Source organism: Bufo bufo, chromosome 10, assembly GCF_905171765.1.
Source record: "Bufo bufo chromosome 10, aBufBuf1.1, whole genome shotgun sequence".
Taxonomy (NCBI): domain Eukaryota; kingdom Metazoa; phylum Chordata; class Amphibia; order Anura; family Bufonidae; genus Bufo; species Bufo bufo.
In genome coordinates, this window is record NC_053398.1 from 73,130,664 (window position 1) to 73,151,206 (window position 20,543).

The window sequence follows — 20,543 nt, forward strand, 5'->3', positions numbered from 1 at the left end:
AGGCTGCTGCTGCTGTTTACTCAGATAAGTCTTTTCATGTATTGTGTTTCCTTGCTGGCTTTTTGCACCAACAACCCACAGCCCAGCAGCTCGTAAATCTCCTTCGGTTAATAGTCGGCCCTGGTGTTTTATCTTACTGTGGTAGTGCTCTACGAGCAAGGAAGCTAAATGATGATGACCAGGTATTATGATAGGATGTTTCTCATTGAACCCTAATTTGGCTTCTTTAAGCCGCCCTCCCACTCTTCGCAGACCATTCTCGTCGAGGACTGGATCGAGCTTCACTAACACACTGTCTTTCGACAGGTTTTTTGTTGTTGATGCAGTAGAGTTCCTTAGTGAATGTCTCTTGTTGCATGGAACGAATAATTAGATTTTTCGATTGTTCTAGCTCACGTACTGTGTACAGCCTTTGCAGCTACATTCCATAACAAATGTGGCATGCTTGAAATAATGGGCTACGTGTGCTAAGCAGGTGATAGCTAGCACAAGTGACTTCCAGGTGGAAAATCTGATGAAACGGTGGCTACCAGGCTGATTGTATGAGTTTACAGTAAGTAGCACAGATACCTGGGGGCGGATTTCTTTGTCAGAATCTGCATCTAACAGCTCATATGTCACGGCTGAGGATGGGGAAAACCCTCAGCCGTGCGATGCCAGAAGATGTTGGTCGCTGCAAGGCCAGGACAGAGATCAGGGAGCAGGTCACCTCCTATTACGTCCCTAACTCTGACCCTGACTCCTAGCTGTATGAGCCGACCCTGATGGTAGGAGGGCTCATACTCCGGAAACCTTGGGGTCCCTACTAGCCCTCAGGGTGGCCCTGAACTAGGAGCAGGGTAAGACGACCTGTTCCTCCTGGATACGGAGGAACAGGAGTCTCACTGGCCAAGCTGCAAGGAGATGGAGTACATGAACAGACATATGGATATGGCAGGAGAACTACTCTAGTTCAAACCTACCTGCCACAGCCTTGCTGACTGGATCCCGTGCTCACAAGCTGATGTCCACACTATACATAAATGGACACAGCAAACACACATACACACACAGGAACCCAGATCCATAGCTGCATTAAACATGAAGGGAAAACAACATCAACTTAACATCACATATAAACATTTATGACCACAAGGGTGGCACTAACTGGCAGATGGTATCAGAGACCAGGAGGATGCCTCCAGCTTACTACAAGGTTGGAGAACCCCTCAGACCTCTGATCTTAACTGAGGCTAAATAGCCCAATGTAGCCACACCCACACACAGACACACCCAGTGTTCACACAAAGAAGGGAGTTAACCCTTCCTACACAAGGTCAGGGAAGACAGTCAATTAAAGGGGAAGTGTACAAACAACTATCACACTGCAGCTGTTACCGCCGGCAACGACATGCGTGGCATCCATGTCCTGGGAGCCAGCCAGAAGGCCGAGATACTGCCACCACATGTACACAAAAAACACGTTGCCGCAGACAACCGCAAGTGAAGGGAAAATGTCACAGTGCACACACACATATAAACCCCGTGCACACCAAACAGATAAAAGGCACACCTATAAAGACAGGTTGCCAGGTGCAACCGCATGCACTATACAGCAACTATACATGACGTACCAGTACGTCATGGGTCTTTAAGGACTCGGGAACCTTGCCGTAACGGTACGTCATGGGTCCCTAAGGGGTTAAGGCCACTCGTCTCATCAGGGCTTTCCATAGGTCTCATCCTGAGAAGGTGGGCTCTGAGTGTCCGGAGTCCACCCGTAGAGGGAGGGGTACTGTCACCGCCAGTTCTGTGAGAAGGTCTGGCAGACGTCCTTCTCTACCTCTTGCATGATGTTCTTTGTTTTGGTTTCACTTTGTCATCTCATTTCCTTCTCCCAGGTGTCACCTATTTAGACTAATTGTCTCCCTTTATATTCCCTCCCATACTGCCTCACTTTGCGGTTTATACTACTTCCTGTATGAAGTGTTCACTGCTGGAGGCTGCTGCTGCTGTTTACTCAGATAAGTCTTTTCATGTATTGTGTTTCCTTGCTGGCTTTTTGCAACCCACAGCCCAGCAGCTCGTAAATCTCCTTCGGTGAATAGTCGGCCCTGGTGTTTTATCTTACTGTGGTAGTGCTCTACGAGCAAGGAAGCTAAATGATGATGACCAGGTATTATGATAGGATGTTTCTCATTGAACCCAGCTCTGCCTAGCACCAGCTCACTGCCACATACATTATTTTGCCAGCGGCAACCACAGGTGAGGCAACAAACTACAGCCCTCATCTGTGATTGACAACAAGACAAGACCACAGGCAACTGCATGCGGTTCCAGGAGTCACGGCCATGACCATGGTCGTGATATCATATGAGTCACAGCCAGAAGAATGTTCTGAGTTGTATTAAAAAGCGGGACCCGTGAACTAAACTGTGTCCTTAACCACCTCAGGACCGCCGTACGCAGGATTGCGTCTTTGCGGCGGCCCTGCTCTTCTGGGTGGACGCGCCGGTGCGTCCTCTCGCGAGACGCGAGATTTCCTGTGAACGCGCGCACACAGGCGCGCGCGCTCACAGGAACGGAAGGTAAGAGAGTTGATCTCCAGCCTGCCAGCGGCGATCGTTCGCTGGCAGGCTGGAGATGTGTTTTTTTTAACCCCTAACAGGTATATTAGACGCTGTTTTGATAACAGCGTCTAATATACCTGCTACCTGGTCCTCTGGTGGTCCCCTTTGTTTGGATCGACCACCAGAGGACACAGGTAGCTCAGTAAAGTCCCACCAAGCACCACTACACTACACTACACCCCCCCCCCGTCACTTATTAACCCCTTATTAGCCCCTGATCACCCCATATAGACTCCCTGATCACCCCCCTGTCATTGATTACACCCCTGTCATTGATCAACCCCCTGTAAAGCTCCATTCAGATGTCCGCATGATTTTTACGGATCCACTGATGGATGGATCGGATCCGCAAAACGCATACGGGCGTCTGAATGAAGCCTTACAGGGGCGTGATCAATGACTGTGGTGATCACCCCATATAGACTCCCTGATCACCCCCCTGTCATTGATTACCCCCCTGTCATTGATCACCCCCCCCTGTCATTGATCACCCCCTGTAAAGCTCCATTCAGATGTCCGCATGATTTTTACGGATGCACTGATAGATGGATCGGATCCGCAAAATGCATCCGGACGTCTGAATGAAGCCTTACAGGGGCATGATCAATGACTGTGGTTATCACCCCATATAGACTCCCTGATCACCCCCCTGTCATTGATCACCCCCCTGTAAAGCTCCATTCAGATGTCCGCATGATTTTTACGGATGCACTGATAGATGGATCGGATCCGCAAAACGCATCCGGACGTCTGAATGAAGCCTTACAGGGGCGTGATCAATGACTGTGGTGATCACCCCATATAGACTCCCTGATCACCCCCCTGTCATTGATTACACCCCTGTCATTGATCACCCCCCTGTAAAGCTCCATTCAGACGTCCGCATGATTTTTACGGATCCACTGATAGATGGATCGGATCCGCAAAACGCATCCGGACGTCTGAATGAAGCCTTACAGGGGCATGATCAATGACTGTGGTGATCACCCCATATAGACTCCCTGATCACCCCCCTGTCATTGATTACCCCCCTGTAAAGCTCCATTCAGATGTCCGCATGATTTTTACGGATGCACTGATAGATGGATCGGATCCGCAAAACGCATCCGGACGTCTGAATGAAGCCTTACAGGGGCGTGATCAATGACTGTGGTGATCACCCCATATAGACTCCCTGATCACCCCCCTGTCATTGATTACACCCCTGTCATTGATCACCCCCCTGTAAAGCTCCATTCAGACGTCCGCATGATTTTTACGGATCCACTGATAGATGGATCGGATCCGCAAAACGCATCCGGACGTCTGAATGAAGCCTTACAGGGGCGTGATCAATGACTGTGGTGATCACCCCATATAGACTCCCTGATCACCCCCCTGTCATTGATTACACCCCTGTCATTGATCACCCCCCTGTAAAGCTCCATTCAGACGTCCGCATGATTTTTACGGATCCACTGATAGATGGATCGGATCCGCAAAACGCATCCGGACGTCTGAATGAAGCCTTACAGGGGCGTGATCAATGACTGTGGTGATCACCCCATATAGACTCCCTGATCACCCCCCTGTCATTGATTACCCCCCTGTAAAGCTCCATTCAGATGTCCGCATGATTTTTACGGATGCACTGATAGATGGATCGGATCCGCAAAACGCATCCGGACGTCTGAATGAAGCCTTACAGGGGCGTGATCAATGACTGTGGTGATCACCCCATATAGACTCCCTGATCACCCCCCTGTCATTGATTACACCCCTGTCATTGATCACCCCCCTGTAAAGCTCCATTCAGACGTCCGCATGATTTTTACGGATCCACTGATAGATGGATCGGATCCGCAAAACGCATCCGGACGTCTGAATGAAGCCTTACAGGGGCATGATCAATGACTGTGGTGATCACCCCATATAGACTCCCTGATCACCCCCCTGTCATTGATCACCCCCCTGTCATTGATCACCCCTCTGTAAGGCTCCATTCAGACATTTTTTTGGCCCAAGTTAGCGGAATTTTTATTTATTTTTCTTACAAAGTCTCATATTCCACTAACTTGTGTCAAAAAATAAAATCTCACATGAACTCACCATACCCCTCACGGAATCCAAATGCGTAAAATTTTTTAGACATGTATATTCCAGACTTCTTCTCACGCTTTAGGGCCCCTAGAATGCCAGGGCAGTATAAATACGCCACATGTGACCCCATTTCGGAAAGAAGACACCCCCAGGTATTCCGTGAGGGGCATATTGAGTCCATGAAAGATTGAAATTTTTGTCCCAAGTTAGCGGAACGGGAGACTTTGTGAGAAAAAAATAAAAAATATCAATTTCCGCTAACTTGTGCCAAAAAAAAAAAATTTCTATGAACTCGCCATGCCCCTCATTGAATACCTTGGGGTGTCTTCTTTCCAAAATGGGGTCACATGTGGGGTATTTATACTGCCCTGGCATTCTAGGGGCCCCAAAGCGTGAGAAGAAGTCTGGTATCCAAATGTCTAAAAATGCCCTCATAAAATGAATGTGGGCCCCTTTGCGCATCTAGGCTGCAAAAAAGTGTCACACATGTGGTATCGCCGTACTCAGGAGAAGTTGGGGAATGTGTTTTGGGGTGTCATTTTACATATACCCATGCTGGGTGAGAGAAATATCTTGGTCAAATGCCAACTTTGTATAAAAAAATGGGAAAAGTTGTCTTTTGCCAAGATATTTCTCTCACCCAGCAAGGGTATATGTAAAATGACACCCCAAAACACATTCCCCAACTTCTCCTGAATACGGCGATACCACATGTGTGACACTTTTTTGCAGCCTAGGTGGGCAAAGGGGCCCATATTCCAAAGAGCACCTTTAGGATTTCACAGGTCATTTACCTACCTAACACACATTAGGGCCCCTGGAAAATGCCAGGGCAGTATAACTACCACACAAGTGACCCCATTTTGGAAAGAAGACACCCCAAGGTATTCCGTGAGGGGCATGGCGAGTTCCTAGAATTTTTTATTTTTTGTCACAAGTTAGTGGAAAATGCTGATTTTTTTTTTTTTTTTTTTATACAAAGTCTCATATTCCACTAACTTGTGACAAAAAATAAAAACTTCCATGAACTCACTATGCCCATCAGCGAATACCTTGGGGTCTCTTCTTTCCAAAATGGGGTCACTTGTGGGGTAGTTATACTGCCCTGGCATTCTAGGGGCCCAAATGTGTGGTAAGGAGTTTGAAATCAAATTCTGTAAAAAATGACAAGTGAAATCCGAAAGGTGCTCTTTGGAATATGGGCCCCTTTGCCCACCTAGGCTGCAAAAAAGTGTCACACATCTGGTATCTCCGTACTCAGGAGAAGGTGGGGAATGTGTTTTGGGGTGTCATTTTATATATACCCATGCTGGGTGAGAGAAATATCTTGGCAAACGACAACTTTTCCCATTTTTTTATACAAAGTTGGCATTTGACCAAGATATTTATCTCACCCAGCATGGGTATATGTAAAAAGACACCCCAAAACACATTCCTCAACTTCTCCTGAATACAGAGATACCAGATGTGTGACACTTTTTTGCAGCCTAGGTGGGCAAAGGGGCCCATATGCCAAAGAGCACCTTTCGGATTTCACAGGTCAATTTTTACAGAATTTGATTTCAAACTCCTTACCACACATTTGGGCCCCTAGAATGCCAGGGCAGTATAACTACCCCACAAGTGACCCCATTTTGGAAAGAAGAGACCCCAAGGTATTCGCTGATGGGCATAGTGAGTTCATGGAAGTTTTTATTTTTTGTCACAAGTTAGTGGAATATGAGACTTTGTATGAAAAAAAAAAAAAAAAAAAAAATCATCATTTTCCACTAACTTGTGACAAAAAATAAAAAATTCTAGGAACTCGCCATGCCCCTCACGGAATACCTTGGGGTGTCTTCTTTCCAAAATGGGGTCACTTGTGGGGTAGTTATACTGCCCTGGCATTCTAGGGGCCCAAATGTGTGGTAAGGAGTTTGAAATCAAATTCAGTAAAAAATGACAAGTGAAATCCGAAAGGTGCTCTTTGGAATATGGGCCCCTTTGCCCACCTAGGCTGCAAAAAAGTGTCACACATCTGGTATCTCCGTACTCAGGAGAAGGTGGGGAATGTGTTTTGGGGTGTCATTTTATATATACCCATGCTGGGTGAGAGAAATATCTTGGCAAAAGACAACTTTTCCCATTTTTTTATACAAAGTTGTCATTTGACCAAGATATTTATCTCACCCAGCATGGGTATATGTAAAAAGACACCCCAAAACACATTCCTCAACTTCTCCTGAGTACGGGGATACCAGATGTGTGACACTTTTTTGCAGCCTAGGTGGGCAAAGGGGCCCATATTCCAAAGAGCACCTTTCGGATTTCACAGGTCATTTTTTACTGAATTTGATTTCAAACTCCTTACCACACATTTGGGCCCCTAGAATGCCAGGGCAGTATAACTACCCCACAAGTGACCCCATTTTGGAAAGAAGAGACCCCAAGGTATTCGCTGATGGGCATAGTGAGTTCATAGAACTTTTTATTTTTTGTCACAAGTTAGTGGAATATGAGACTTTGTAAGAAAAAAAAAAAAAAAAAAAAAATCATCATTTTCCGCTAACTTGTGACAAAAAATAAAAAGTTCTATGAACTCACTATGCCCATCAGCGAATACCTTAGGGTGTGTACTTTCAGAAATGGGGTCATTTGTGGGGTGTTTGTACTGTCTGGGCATTGTAGAACCTCAGGAAACATGACAGGTGCTCAGAAAGTCAGAGCTGCTGCAAAAAGCGGAAATTCACATTTTTGTACCATAGTTTGTAAACGCTATAACTTTTACCCAAACCATTTTTTTTCTACCCAAACATTTTTTTTTTATCAAAGACATGTAGAACTATAAATTTAGAGCAAAATTTCTATATGGATGTCGTTTTTTTTGCAAAATTTTACAACTGAAAGTGAAAAATGTCATTTTTTTGCAAAAAAATCGTTAAATTTCGATTAATAACAAAAAAAGTAAAAATGTCAGCAGCAATGAAATACCACCAAATGAAAGCTCTATTAGTGAGAAGAAAAGGAGGTAAAATTCATTTGGGTGGTAAGTTGCATGACCGAGCAATAAACGGTGAAAGTAGTGTAGGTCAGAAGTGTAAAAAGTGGCCTGGTCTTTCAGGGTGTTTAAGCACTGGGGGCTGAGGTGGTTAAGATGACTGGCAGCAACTGACCTGGTTGCTAAGTCTGCTGGGTTATGGTCAGTAGGTACAAAGTGCCTTTGTTTTGGGAAAGTGGACATCCTGATTCTTAACACTCAGTTGTTAACATAAACGTAAAAACGCCTAGTTTGGTTGTAAATGTAGCCCAGGACCACTTTACTGTCTGTATAAAACTCGGTGTCTCCAATCTCTAGGTTTATCTCTGATGTAATTAATTCAGCTAGTTCAACGGTTAGTACAGCGGCACAGAGTTCTAGCCTGGGTATTGTATGTTCGAGAAGTAGTGCGAGTTTTGCTTTGCCCGTTAAAAACTCTGTGTGGCATTGACCTTTGTTGTCTACAGTTTTAAGATAAGCTACAGCGGCATTTGCTTTGACAGACGCTTCAGAGAATATGTAAAGTCTTTGTGTTTTTACTTCTGTGGATGGCACAGGAGCGTAAGAATGTGGAACATGGAGGCTAGATAAAGTCTTTAGGGAGTTTCTCCATTCTATCCATATGTTAATTTTTTCAGGGGAAAGTGGGTGATCCCAATCCAATGTCTCCTGAGTTAAAGGGGTTATCAGAGTTATTTTTTTGTTCTTTTGTCACGGCTGAGGATGTGGAAAACCTTCAGCCGTGTGATGACGAAGATGGTAGGTCGCTACTTGGCCAGGAGCACAGAATTAGGGAGCAGGTCACCTCCTATCGCATCCCTAATCTGACCCTGACTCCTAGCTGCATGAGCCGACCTTGATGGTAGGAGGGCTCATGCTCCGGAACCTCGGATCCCTACTAACCCTCCCTGAGCTAGGAGCTGGGTAGACAGCCCGTTCCTCCTGGACGCGGAGAAACAGGAGTCTAAAGTGGCCAAGCAGCAAGGGGATAGGAACAAGAACAGCCTATGGATATGGCAGGAGAACTACACTAGTTAACACCTACCTGCCACAGCCTTGCTGACTGGATCCCGTGCTCACAGCTGCTGTCCACACTATACATAAATGGACACAGCAAACACAAATACACACACAGGAACCCAGATCCATAGCTGCATTAAACATGAAAGGAAAACAACATCAACTTAACATCACCTATAAACATTTTGTGGTCATACTGTCACGGCTGAGGATGGGGAAAACCCTCAGCCGTGCGGTGCCAGAAGATGGAAAGGTCGCTACTTGGCCAAAACCACAGAATTAGGGAGCAGGTCACCTCCTAGAGCTTCCCTAATCTGACCCTGACTCCTAGCTGCATGAGCCGCCCTTGAAGGTAGGAGGGCTCATGCTCAGGAACCTCGGATCCCTTCTGACCCTCCGCTGATCCCTGAACTAGGAGCTGGGTAGACAGCCCGTTCCTCCTGGACGCGGAGAAACAGGAGTCTAAAGTGGCCAAGCTACAAGGGGAACAGAAACAACTTATGGCAATGGCAGGTAAATGCAACAAACACCAGACTCACCTGCCACAGACAACAAAGCCTGGAACCCATGTGCAAGTGCTGCTGTCCAGAACACAAAGGAAGACAGCACACACCACACATCACACAGGAACCCAGGACCATAAGCTGCAATAACAATGAGACCACACACACACCTTCATAACACCATGTAACGTAATTTATGACCACAAGGGTGGCCCTCACTGACAGATGGTATTAGCCAGGAGGATGACTTCAGCTAACCATGGCTGAAGTACCCCTCAGAGTCTGGCATCCAGCAGGAGCTAAATGGCCCCAATTGGCCACACCCACACACACACCCAGTGTTCACAAACTAAGAAGGGAGTTAACCCTTCCTACACCAGGCTAGGGAAAAAGCCACTTAAAGGGGAAGTGTCCAAATAAACATCACACTGCAGCTATTACCGCAGGCAACGACATGCGTGGCAACCATGTCCTGGGAGTCAGCCAGAAGGCCGAGACACTGCCACCACATGTACACAATACCAAACGTTGCCACGGGCAGCCACAGTGAAGGGAAGTGTCACAGTGCACACCTACATAAACCACTTGCACACCAGACATACAACGTGCATACATACACACACACCCAACCAGGTGTAACCGCATGCACTTGACAGCAAGCTGCCTAGCAACAGCTTAGGCTGCTATACTGCCAAGTACCAAATCATGTTGCCAGCGGCAACCACACATGAGGCAACATACCAGCAGCCCTCACCATGTGGTTGACAATAAAACCAAACCGCAGGCAACTGCATGCGGATCCTGAGTCACGACCATGACCATGGTCGTGACATCTTTCTATGTTCCTAACTAAGCATATGTAACAGCTTTCCAATTAACTCACTTTATCTCCAGTGGCTGGTTTCTCAAATTTCACTGAGGGTCACATGACCTGTGATGTCAGCTTCTCTCCCTGCTCTGATAAAGGTTGTTTACAAACCAGACGAGACCCCCCCCCCCCCCCCCCCCCCCCCCATCACTGCCGTCTACTCTCTGCTAGGATTCTTAACCCCTTCAGCTGCACAGCTCTGCAGGCAGTGAGGAGACAATGCTGGGCACTGGAGCTGACAGACTAGAGAGAGCATTGCACAAGAAGGTAGGGGGAAGATCCTGTGTGTATTAGCAGTGTCATTATACAGCTGGGACATGTAGTTCTACACTTAAAAGTTGCTGTTGATTCTCCCAGCACTCAGGGCAGCTCTTGTATTCACTCCCTCAGCAGTGTCATTATACAGCTGGGACTTGTAGTCCTACACATAAAACATGCTGCAGAGTCTCCCAGCAGGCAGACATGTCACTCAGGGCAGCTCTTGTATTCACTCCCTTAGCAGTGTCATTATACAGTTGGGACTTATAGTCCTACACATACAGCATGCTGTAGAGTCTCTCAGCAGGCAGACATGTCACTCAGGGCAGTTCTTGTATCCACTCCCTTAACAGAGCACGGGGAGGGGCAGAGATTGTTTTTATTGCATGTAAACAAAGGCCAGAAAATAACAAGGGAAATGAGGAAATATATATTTTTTTTGCATAAAACTTGCTTAGCTCAGTTATATATCAGATTTTCAGTGCTATATTATTTTTTTTCATAACTCGGACAACCCCTTTAAGTCTCTGATTAGTGTTTTACCCTGGATTGTAACAGGGGCCGTGAATCCTAAGGGATTATAAAGACTGTTTATGGCAGACAGGACACCTCTACGGGTAAAGGACTTCTCTTCCTGGCTGACTTGGAAGGTAAACGTATCTGATTTGAGATCCCAGAGGAGACCAAGGCTACGTTGTATAGGAAGGGAGGCAGTCCCTAAGTCTAAGGGCTCTTTCACACTTGCGTTGTTTTGTTCCGGCATAGGGTTCCGTCGTTGGGGCTCTATGCCGGAAGAATCCTGATCAGGATTATCCCCATGCATTCTGAATGGAGAGAAATCCGTTCAGGATGCATCAGGATGTCTTCAGTTCCGGACCGTAACGTTTTTTGGCTGGAGAAAATACCGCAGCATGCTGCGCTTTTTGCTCCGGCCAAAAATCCTGAACACTTGCCGCAAGGCCGGATCCGGAATTAATGCCCATTGAAAGGCATTAATCCGGATCCGGCCTTAAGCTAAACGTCGTTTTGGCGCATTACCGGATCAGACGTTTAGCTTTTTCTGAATGGTTACCATGGCTGCCAGGACGCTAAAGTCCTGTTTGCCATGGTAAAGTGTAGTGGGGAGCGGGGGAGCAGTATACTTACCGTACGTGCAGCTCCCGGGGCGCTTCAGAGTGACGTCAGGGCGCCCCACGTGCATGGATGACGTGATCGCATGGATCACGTCATCCATGCGCATGGGGCGCTCTGACGTCATTCTGGAGCGCCCCGGGAGCCGCACGGACGGTAAGTATACTGTTCCCCCGCTCCCCACTACTACTACGGCAACCAGGACTTTAATAGCGTCCTGGCTGACATAGTAACACTGAACGCATTTTGAAGACGGATCCGTCTTCAAATGCTTTCAGTTCACTTGCGGTGTTACGGATCCGGCGGGCACCTCCGGCAAATGGAGTACACGACGGATCTGGACAACGCAAGTGTGAAAGAGGCCTAAGCTCTGCAGGTCATTTGAGTGGTCTTGAGAGGGAAATGCTTCTATCAGCTGCTTACTATTGGAGGCTATTTTGTGGAGTCTCAAGTTCGAGCATGCAAGCATTTCTTGAGCTCTCTTAAGGAGACTTATTGCATCCTCAACAGTGGGAAGTGATATTAGACAGTCATCTGCATAAAAGTCTCTTTCTATGAATTGTCTGACGTCTGACCCATATTCTATTTCGCCTTCCTGAGAAGAGTGTCTGAGACCATAAGTTGCAACTGCAGGGGAGGGACTGTTACAAAAGATATGTACCCGCATGCGGTGCTACGCGATATCTTTTGTGGGGTCATTGTCAATAAACCAAAGAAATCTTAAAAAGTTTCTGTGTTCCTCTTTAACGAGAAAGCAATGAAACATCTTCTGAATGTCCGCCATGAAGGCAACAGAGTCTTTGCGAAAACGAAGCAGTACTCCTAGGACGTTGTTTAAGGAGACGCCTTCATATTTTGCACTAGAGTCAAACACTACTCTAATTTGACCTGGTTTCTTTGGGTGGTAAACCCCGAATATGGGTAAATACCAACATTCTTCTGAGTTTTTAAGGGTGGGAGCTACCTCAGCATGACCATTCTGAAATATTTTCTTCATGAAAGTAAAGAAGTGATCTTTCATTTCTGGCTTCTTGTGGAAGCTATGTCTTAGAGAGACAAAACGTCTGTAGACTTGCTCTCTGTTGTTAGGCAAACGTTGCCTTTGAGGTCTGAAGGGAAGGGGTGCGACCCAACTATTTGTTTCATCCTTAGTGATTTCCCTTTGCATGGTCTCTAAAAACAATCTGTCTTCATGGGACATTGCTATCTGATTGTGTCATGACCGGCGTGCCGATCACATACGTGACGCAAAGGGAGGGAAATGGGAAGGCCCTGTCCAAGGGAGAGGGAAAGGTGGTGACCCCTAACTCACCTTGAGGCTGGCACCTGACTGCCCTTACGTCCCTAGACGGGTTCCTCACCCGTACGCCGATCACGTGCCTAAACCCTGGCTTTCCCTGAGATGAGCCCTACGTAGTGAATAGACCGGTGGGAACACTAGTCCGCACCACTAACACTAAAGGGAAACACCAAGGAGAGGACAGACAATACAGACAAAACATATAATCCCAGGTGGGCGACAACAAAAGCCCAACAGGGATCCGGAGGGTAACGCTCTGGAACAACAACCAGGAATCACAGCTACACAGCTCCAGTGGGTCAGTATAGAAGTCCAGGCAGGAAGCTCTACAGGGAGTGCAGAATTATTAGGCAAGTTGTATTTTTGAGGATTAATTTTATTATTGAACAACAACCATGTTCTCAATGAACCCAAAAAACTCATTAATATCAAAGCTGAATATTTTTGGAAGTAGTTTTTAGTTTTAGCTATTTTAGGGGGATATCTGTGTGTGCAGGTGACTATTACTGTGCATAATTATTAGGCAACTTAACAAAAAACAAATATATACCCATTTCAATTATTTATTTTTACCAGTGAAACCAATATAACATCTCAACATTCACAAATATACATTTCTGACATTCAAAAACAAAACAAAAACAAATCAGTGACCAATATAGCCACCTTTCTTTGCAAGGACACTCAAAAGCCTGCCATCCATGGATTCTGTCAGTGTTTTGATCTGTTCACCATCAACATTGCGTGCAGCAGCAACCACAGCCTCCCAGACACTGTTCAGAGAGGTGTACTGTTTTCCCTCCTTGTAAATCTCACATTTGATGATGGACCACAGGTTCTCAATGGGGTTCAGATCAGGTGAACAAGGAGGCCATGTCATTAGATTTTCTTCTTTTATACCCTTTCTTGCCAGCCACGCTGTGGAGTACTTGGACGCGTGTGATGGAGCATTGTCCTGCATGAAAATCATGTTTTTCTTGAAGGATGCAGACTTCTTCCTGTACCACTGCTTGAAGAAGGTGTCTTCCAGAAACTGGCAGTAGGACTGGGAGTTGAGCTTGACTCCATCCTCAACCCGAAAAGGCCCCACAAGCTCATCTTTGATGATACCAGCCCAAACCAGTACTCCACCTCCACCTTGCTGGCGTCTGAGTCGGACTGGAGCTCTCTGCCCTTTACCAATCCAGCCACGGGCCCATCCATCTGGCCCATCAAGACTCACTCTCATTTCATCAGTCCATAAAACCTTAGAAAAATCAGTCTTGAGATATTTCTTGGCCCAGTCTTGACGTTTCAGCTTGTGTGTCTTGTTCAGTGGTGGTCGTCTTTCAGCCTTTCTTACCTTGGCCATGTCTCTGAGTATTGCACACCTTGTGCTTTTGGGCACTCCAGTGATGTTGCAGCTCTGAAATATGGCCAAACTGGTGGCAAGTGGCATCTTGGCAGCTGCACGCTTGACTTTTCTCAGTTCATGGGCAGTTATTTTGCGCCTTGGTTTTTCCACACGCTTCTTGCGACCCTGTTGACTATTTTGAATGAAACGCTTGATTGATCGATGATCACGCTTCAGAAGCTTTGCAATTTTAAGAGTGCTGCATCCCTCTGCAAGATATCTCACTATTTTTGACTTTTCTGAGCCTGTCAAGTCCTTCTTTTGACCCATTTTGCCAAAGGAAAGGAAGTTGCCTAATAATTATGCACACCTAATATAGGGTGTTGATGTCATTAGACCACACCCCTTCTAATTACAGAGATGCACATCACCTAATATGCTTAATTGGTAGTAGGCTTTCGAGCCTATACAGCTTGGAGTAAGACAACATGCATAAAGAGGATGATGTGGTCAAAATACTCATTTGCCTAATAATTCTGCAGGCAGTGTATATCTGGCAACCAGAGAAGTGAGAGATGGGAATAAAAGGAGGTTGGGATTGCTGGACAAGAAACAGCTGAGGAGGAGAAGCTACGGATCCCTGAGTGAGCCAAAAAGGATTGCAAGGCAAACACAGAAAGTTATCATTAAGAAATAGCACTGTCTTTAGACATAGAGCGCGCAGCCACCCGCTGCGACTTCCTGACCCCTGGTATAACGGAGTCAGACGTGGCTCTTGACACCCTCGTGACAGATTGTCCTCCTTGGTCCTTTGGAACACTGAGCAACCTAGGTGGTCTTTGTCACTTTCACATGCTATGTTGTGGTCTAAAGAGCCTACGAAAGAAAAAGGTAGGTGAGTACTATGTGGCAATTCCTTTATGAGGAAGTTGTTTTGACATGGTTGGAAGATAGAGGGACATCCATTATCTAATGTGCTTGTAAGCATGCTATTAATGGAAGTTGGTTTGTGTCTGCTTCCTAAGCAGACATCCCCTATTATGACCCATCCTAGGTCATGCCTTTGGTCATAAGGAGCATGATGTGGGCCATTAATCTGTTCTCTGGTTTTATGAACTCGTAAGATATCTCTCCCTAGAAGTAGTATTATCTGAGCGTTAGAATCGAGTTCTGGTAAGAGATGGGCTATACGCTCTAAATGGAGGTGATGCATGGCTACATGTAGGGATCTCATGTCTATTATCAGGGATTTGGTTACATTCAGTAATAGTTGGCAAGGAAAGACACGTCTTACCATCTATGGACTCAATCAGGTAGCCACTAGCTTTCCTCCCCGCTGTTACTACAGTACCTGCACAAGTCTTTAGAGAATAAGGAGTGTTGGGCCCTTTAATGTTGAAAATGTCAAAGAAAATACAGTTGCAAGAAAAAGTATGTGAACCCTTTGGAATTATATGGATTTCTGCACAAATTGGTCAAAAAATGTGATCTGATCTTCATCTAAGTCACAACAATAGACAATCACAGTCTGCTTAAACTAATAACACACAAAGAATTAAATGTTACCATGTTTTTATTGAACACACCATGTAAACATTCACAGTGCAGGTGGAAAAAGTATGTAAACCCTTGGATTTAATAACTGGTTGAACCTCCTTTGGCAGCAATAACTTCAACCAAACGTTTCCTGTAGTTGCAGATTAGACGTGCACAACGGTCAGGAGTAATTCTTGACCATTCCTCTTTACAGAACTGTTTCAGTTCAACAATATTCTTGGGATGTCTGGTGTGAATCGTTTTATTGAGGTCATGCCGCAGCATCTCAATCGGGTTGAGGTCAGGACTCTGACTGGGCCACTCCAGAAGGCGTATTTTCTTCTGTTTAAGCCATTCTGTTGTTGATTTACTTCTATGCTTTGGGTCGTTGTCCTGTTGCAACACACATCTTCTGTTGAGCTTCAGCTGGTGGACAGATGGCCTTAAGTTCTCCTGCAAAATGTCTTGATAAACTTGGGAATTAATTTTTCCTTCGATGATAGCAATCTGTCCAGGCCCTGACGCAGCAAAGCAGCCCCAAACCATGATGCCCCCACCACCATACTTCACAGTTGGGATGAGGTTTTGATGTTGGTGTGCTGTGCCTCTTTTTCTCCACACTTAGTGTTGTGTGTTTCTTCCAAACAACTCAACTTTGGTTTCATCTGTCCACAGAATATTTTGCCAGTACTGCTGTGGAACAGCCGGTTGCTCTTGTGCAAACTGTAAACGTGCAGCAATGTTTTTTTTTGGACAGCAGTGTCTTCCTCTGTGGTATACTCCCATGAAATACATTCTTGTTTAGTGTTTTATGTATCATAGATTCGCTAACAGGGATGTTAGCATATGCCAGAGACTTTTGTAAGTCTTTAGCTGACACACCAGGATTCTTCTTCACCTCATTGAGCAGTCTTCACTGTTCTTTTGTAGTCATCTTTACAGGTCGGCCACTCCTAGGGAGAGTAGCAGCAGTGCTGAACTTTCTCAATTTATAGACAATTTGTCTTACTGTGGACTGATGAACAGCAAGGCTTTTGGAGATACTTTTATAACCCTTTCCAGCTTTATGCAAGTCAACAATTCTTAATCGTAGGTCTTCTGAGAGCTCTTTTGTGCGAGGCATCATTCACATCAGGCAATGCTTCTTGTGAAAAGCAAACCCAGAACTGGTGTGTGTTTTTTATAGGGCAGTGCAGCTGTAACCAACACCTCCAATCTCATCTCATTGGTTGGACTCCGGTTGGCTGACACCTCACTCCAATTAGCTCTTGGAGATGTCATTAGTCTAGCGGTTCACATACTTTTTCCACCTGCACTGTGAATGTTTACATGGTGTGTTCAATAAAAACATGGTACCATTTAATTATTTGTGTGTTATTAGTTTAAGCAGACTGTAATTGTCTATTGTTGTGACTTAGATTAAGATTAGATCACATTTTATGACCAATTTGTGCAGAAATCCATATACAGTGGGATGCGAAAGTTTGGGCAACCTTGTTAATCGTCGTGATTTTCCTGTATAAATCGTTGGTTGTTACGATAAAAAATGTCAGTTAAATATATCATATAGGAGACACACACAGTGATATTTGAGAAGTGAAATGAAGTTTATTGGATTTACAGAAAGTGTGCTATAATTGTTTAAACAAAATTAGGCAGGTGCATAAATTTGGGCACCACAAAAAATAAATTAAATCAATATTTAGTAGAGCCTCCTTTTGCAGAAATTACAGCCTCTAAATGCTTCCTGTAGGTTCCAATGAGAGTCTGGATTCTTGTTGAAGGTATTTTGGACCATTCCTCTTTACAAAACATCTTTAGTTCATTCAGGTTTGATGGCTTCCGAGCATGGACAGCTCTCTTTAAGTCACACCACAGATTTTCAATTATATTCAGGTCTGGGGACTGAGATGGCCATTCCAGAACGTTGCACTTGTTCCTCTGCATAAATGCCTTAGTGGATTTTGAGCAGTGTTTAGGGTCGTTGTCTTGTTGTTGGAAGATCCAGCCCCGGCGCAGCTTCAGCTTTGTCACTGATTCCTGGACATTGGTCTCCAGAATCTGCTGATACTGAGTGGAATCCATGCGTCCCTCAACTTTGACAAGATTCCCAGTCCCTGCACTGGCCACACAGCCCCACAGCATGATGGAACCACCACCATATTTTACTGTAGGTAGCAGGTGTTTTTCTTGGAATGCTGTGTTCTTTTTTCTCCATGCATAATGCCCCTTGTTATGGCCAAATAACTCAATTTTAGTTTCATCAGTCCACAGCACCTTATTCCAAAATGAAGCTGGCTTGTCCAAATGTGCTTTAGCCCACCTCAAGCGGCACTTTTTGTGCTGTGGGCAGAGAAATGGCTTCCTCTGCATCACTCTCGCATACAGCATCTCCTTGTGTAAAGTCCGCCGAATGGTTGAACGATGCACAGTGACTTCATCTGCAGCAAGATGATGTTGTAGGTCTTTGGTGCTGGTCTGTGGGTTGACTCTGACTGTTTATACCATTCGTCGCTTCTGTCTATCCAAGGTTTTCTTGGTCTGCCACTTCGAGCCTTAACTTGAACTGAGCCTGTGTTCTTCCATTTCCTCAATATGTTCCTAACTGTGGAAACAGACAGCTGAAATCTCTGAGACAGCTTTCTGTATCCTTCCCCTAAACCATGATGGTGAACAGTCTTTGTCTTCAGGTCATTTGAGAGTTGTTTTGAGACCCCCATGTTGCTACTCTTTCTCATAATTGGATTCACCTGTGTATGTAGGTCAGGGGTCACTGAGCTTACCAAGCCAATTTGAGTTCCAATAATTAGTTCTAAATGTTTTGGAATCAATAAAATGACAACAGTGCCCAAATTTATGCACCTGCCTAATTTTGTTTAAACAATTATAGCACACTTTCTGTAAATCCAATAAACTTCATTTCACTTCTCAAATATCACTGTGTGTGTCTCCTATATGATATATTTAACTGACATTTTTTATCGGAACAACCAACTATTTATACAGGAAAATCATGACGATTAACAAGGTTGCCCAAACTTTCGCATCCCACTGTAATTCCAAAGGGTTCACATACTTTTTCTTGCAACTGTAGATTTGGCAAGGGACACATTACTTTGGTCATCTATGATGGCGTAAACATTTTAGCTTTGTCTCGGCAGCCCTTTGGGTATACTTTTGCTAGGCAAATTTTTGTGCAGGACCTGCCACCTATGAGTCCTTTGCAGACTTCAGTGCATTGTGAAGTAACTGCTAGTGGGTTAGCTTCAGAGTTACCTTCCTCCCCGCCATGCTCTCTGGCACTGTTACTCTGTGATAAGTTCCATGGGAAAGGCCCAGGATGTAGGGAAGTGTTGTGATCTGAGTTGTTGCATTCTGTGCATTTTACACTAACCTGACAGTCTTTGGCAATATGTGATGTTGATGAGCAGCACTTGTAACAAATGCGGTTCTCCTTGAGGAAGGTTTTGCGATCTCCTATGGACATTTCTCTAAAGGCTCTGCACTTCAGAAGAGGGGGTGGCTTCTTATGTAGAGGGCACTGCTTACCAGGATCTTTGACTGTTTCAGGGCTAGAAGAGCTGTAATACCTTTAAGAATCTGCAGGTGAAATGTTAGTTTTGTGCACTGCCACTGATCCTTTGTGTGGTTTGTGGTCATAGTGAGTGACACAAGACTGTGATAGATCAAAGCTAGGGTCATTATGAATATTAGCTTCTAGACTTACAAAGTAAACAAACACACTGAAGGGAGGAAATGGCATATTGTAGGTATGTTTGTACCTTGACCCGTGGGAGACCCATTTCTCCTGCAGGTTGTGGGGAAACTTTAAAACAATAGGCTTGACACCTCTGTCAGTGTCGAGGAAAGCAAGCCACGGTAAATCCCCTTCGGCTTTGGCAACCTGTAATTCCATCAGTAGATCACTTAAATCCCTAAGTTTCTGGAAACCTTTGCTAGATATTTTAGGGAATTTGTCAATTCTTTTAAACAACGCATCCTCTATGATGTCTGCAGAACCATAACATCAAGTCTATCCCAGATCATTTTTAGGCCAGTCTCTGGGTAGTTTATATTAATATCCCTGATTCTCTTGGCATGTTCTACAGAGTCTTTTCCAAGCCGATCTACAAGGAAGTCTATCTCCTCACTACATGACAGACCGAAGTCTTTTGTAACGTTATAAAAGGAGACCCGCCATGCTCTATAGTTTTTAGGGCGATCACTGAACTTCGCTAGTCCCTTTGTAACTAGCTCTCATCTAGTAAAGAACCTGGCAAAGTCTGTTGCGCTCTGGTTACTACTAAGGTTGGTTGGAGGTGGGAAGTCACGGTGAGAGTGCGGTGGGCGATCATACCTGTATGGAGTCTCTGACTTAGGCTAGCCCATGTCATACCATCTTGTGGTATAAGGTGGCTCTGCAGGCTGGACTGGAAGCTGGCTTCCTTGGTGTGCAGGGAAGTTAGCTTAAGTTTTGTCACGTGGCTCTGTGCTCTCTTGTTTGTAGGACTGGGTTCCAAGTGTGACCCTTTCTTTTGGATGGTATGATTCCTCTGTGGCATAGGTGACATCTTCGGTTCCTGGGAATGGAACAGCATTGCTGTTTGGTCTAGAGTGTTGACGGACATACTCTGAAGTGCGTCGTACAAGATCGTGCTGGCCGAGTTCTGGGCTAAGCACACTGCGGTGACTTTCGGTTTTCGTGTATTTCATTGCTTCCAAGAACTCTGCTTCAGCTATGGCGGCTGCCGTTTCTTTCTCTATGGCGAGTTTCTCTAGCTTTGCATCTAAGAGGACCTTTTGCATTTCTAGTAAAGCCTGTTGCTTTGCTTTCTCAGCCTCTAACTGTGCCTTTTCTTCTTTCATCTTCATTTCTTATTCGGCAAAGGC